Here is a 3,764-nt window from a genome sequence, read left to right as displayed (position 1 = left end):
GAATCATGCTGCTGGGGTGGGCGGTGCCCGCGCAGCAGCCAGTGAAGTGCCGGGAAGAGCAGAGTGTGTGTGTGTGGGGGGGACACGCATGTATGTTTGCAGGCTTGATTGTCTGAGGTTACAAATCACCCCACTCCCCCCCGCCCCCACTTTCATCAATAACGTACACACAAGTTGACAGGAGGAGGGATGGGGAGAAAACTCTCGAGTGTAGCTGGCTGCCAGCTTCTGGGTTTTTTTCTTTCTTTTCTCCACTCCTTATTCTTTTCCGCCAAAATAATGCTCCCTTCCTGACCCTTTAAACACATGTCTCTGGTATGTGGAGTAGATCTCTCCCTAGTTCTGTTTACTCCTGCCAGCCCCAGCTTAGAATAATCACTCATGGGTCCAGGCTGGATGGCAAACTGCTTAAGTTTGTATTTGTTGCTTAGCTGTGGGGAATAATTATAGCTGTTTATACATCACAGTTGGTTCAAAAAAGAAGTAGAAAGGGAAAAAAATCAAGCCGAGCCCCACAGAATTAATATGAGGCGGTTGGAAATTTGTTGTTGAAGTCATTGGTGCAATGCAGGTTTGTTGGGAGGGTCAGCTCAAGTGTTATTCCCCAGAGATTTTTCTTGGAACTTCAGGGATGTGTGTATGTGTGTATGTAAATGAAGTAACTAATGTGGAGTGGGGCAAATAATTTGCCTCAGGGGAAGGATGGGACCAGACTGCAAAAGTCACCACTAGTGTAAATGTCTGCATGGGTCGTAGGGCAACGAATAACCCAGACCCCTGATTTGAATTGTGCCAAAGTTCAGGCGTGATTGGGGCTAGGGTTTTCTTTCAGGTTAATTCTCTCTAGCTGCCTAGTGACCTAGGTTTTATAACACCCCCTCAATCATGGTACCAGAGTGCTCAGTAACTTCAGATAATATTAATACTACTTTGCTGTTATGCAGCCGTTTTCATCTTCAGAGCACTTTGTAAAGCTTAATTAATTCAAGTTCCCAGCCTCTCTCGTAGAAGGGCGCTCGCCACATTTTGTAGAGGGGGAAACTGAGACACAGACAGGCCTTGTCAGTCCTCATAGAGCAATTCAGCGTCAGAGGGAGGGTTAGAAGTCCTGGGGCCATGTCTGTGAGGCCAAGGAGAGTCTGGAAATTAAATGTTGCCAGGCTTTCAATGGATATTACACAGGAGTGGGAGGACCGGAATGGGGAAGGGGCACAGCTTCCAAAACCCACAGATCCAGAGAAAATACAGGGAAATTAAGTTCTAGCTGCTTCAAAAAAGATTCTGCCTGGCTCCCTTCCCTGTTAGCATCACTCCTCAGGGGCCACTGACTCATCTGCCCAGGCCTGTGCAACACCAGTGCTGGGGTGGAGTGGAAGTTAAGGGAACCTGGAATGGTATTACTTCCATGTGAATATCATTCTGCATAGCTACAGGGTTCCGATCAGGCCCCAGTCCAACCACGCTTGTTCCCAGCCTCCCTGAGGCTGGGTAGAGCGGAGATGCAGGCTGTATTATCTCTGTCTCTTCTTGCAGCTGTTTTGGAGGTCTTTTCTAACCGATGTAACCTTTATTTTTTGTCCCTCTGTACTTCACAGCTGAGCAGAACATCAGACCCTTAACACTGGCCTCTGCTGAGGTCACTCACTCTGCAAAACTGATCCAGGGTCTTTCAGAAGGGAGGCCCCTTCCAGATGACATAGGGGACCTCCCTTGCTTCACATTCCCTCTCTCTTAAATTCTGCCTTACGGAGCAGTGATCTTGCAGCTCAGAGCATGTCATCTCAGATCTGATGATGCTATCCCAGAGTTATCCTTGAATCCTAGTTTGGTGGGGGATTAGTTCAGATCCAGCCAGGGCTAGATGTCATGTGGAGGGAGCAACTCTCTCCAGACAGCTAGAATCATAAGAAACGGGAAAGGCCAGCCATGCACAGAACCAGATTCTGCACCTTGTGCAGCCATTGCACCTATACATAGCACATATCAAATGCTACCAAATCAAAATGCGCCAACCTTTGTGCAGAGACCACCTCAGTAAAAATAGCAGCGAAGGGGCAGCATGGGCAGGGGCAGAGGCTAGTTGCCTGCATTCAAGCCTGCCTAGTACTTTTCTGTTGCAACACGTGGACATTTGCTGTGTTCTCGCTGAGCAATTGCCCATGGCAGGTCAGGGGGTGATAGAGTCAAATTCTGTGGCTGGCTTTAAATCAGCAAGAATAAGTATGCCTCACAATGGAGGGATCATTAATCCACCCGCTTCAAGGCATGAGCGGCTCATTGCAGTGGCCAAGATGGGATTTTCCCTGGCATTGCACAATGGATCAGGTGCATTATGGGGAGGAGGTTACCTTTCTCAGCAACATCAAGTATTGGCCACATCTGGAGGCAGGCTGCCAGAACTGCTGGTCAGACGCCCTATGGCATTGTGCTGGGGAGGAAAAGGTCAAAGCATGGCATATTTTCTTCCTCTCAGAACATAGTTCTGTAGTGTCCCTTCAAGGATTGCAAAGCATGGGAGAAGGGGGATACTCAGCTAATTTAAATTATCATAGCTTTGCTACTGTAGTCAATGAAGATATGACACTTTACACCAGCTGAGGATCTGTCCCTTTCTAAGCATTAATGAATTTAGCTTCAGCATCCCTGGAGGCAGGGAAGTATCATTATCCCATTTTACAGCTGGGGAAACTGAGGCACAGCGAGATGAAGTGGCTTGCCTAAGGTCATGCTGGGAGGAGGGGAAGTTCTGTAGCCAAGCCAGGAACAGAATGTAACAACCAGTCCCGTGTTGTAATCAACAGATGATCCTTCCTCCCCTTTTCACATTTTCACTGGTGCACTTGTGATTGTCATCCTAAGGTCAAAACCAAAAGGAATGGCTGGCAGATATTGAGGCAGAACAGTAGCACATGCCAAAGGGGAAAGGGAGAAGCCATGCCAGAAAAACCAAGTATGTTTTCTGTCCAGCGATAAAAGGTCATAGGTGCCTGAGCTCAGCCTGACCACTCAAGAAACAAAACACGTCTCTATCCTTTATTGTCCCGGGCACGCAGAGGCCAGGCCAAAATGTTTCTTCTAGATCTGCCCTCCACAGAGAGGGACATTGTAATGCTGGCTTTTGCAACAGGCTTTGGTGCCGTTACAGTGTTTGGTGGGCAGGGATAAAGCAATTCTTTACAGACACAATAAATGGTAACCTTGCACTTGACCTTCCCTGTCTGATTACGTTCCCTTGTTGAAACGACTCGGGTTAGCTGTCTGGGTGCTGGCATTGTTCTGGATCAAGCAGCTTCCAATGGTATTTTGCTCTGTAGTGGTATTTTAAAATTATGTGTACATTAAAGAGGAAAAAAGAAACAATCTCATTCCATAATCCCTGAACCGCAGATGACCCTTCAAGAGTATCTTTCTTCTCTCCTTTGTTTGGGATAATTACACTCTGCTATATAAATTATGGCTCCAATTCGCAACAAGATACTGAATTCATTAGTGGCATTGAGCAAAGTGCTTCTTAAAGATCCCCCGGCTAGAGCAACAGGACGGAGAATGTGGTTTTCATCCCGGCCACTGTGGGGCCATGGGCAAATAATTTAATCTCACTACCTACCTCAGTTTCCCCCCCCCCAGTAAAATGGCATTGACAGCTCCCCACCACAGAGGGATGTAATTCACTAACACTCATGAGCTGCTCTGATACAACTGGGAATGGTGATGAGTGCCACAAAAAAACCTACAAATAAATGTGGGAGACCAGGCAGCAGGAG

Source organism: Caretta caretta, chromosome 25 (assembly GCF_965140235.1).
Source record: "Caretta caretta isolate rCarCar2 chromosome 25, rCarCar1.hap1, whole genome shotgun sequence".
Classification (NCBI taxonomy): Eukaryota; Metazoa; Chordata; order Testudines; family Cheloniidae; genus Caretta; species Caretta caretta.
Note: the sequence above shows the minus strand (reverse complement) of the source record.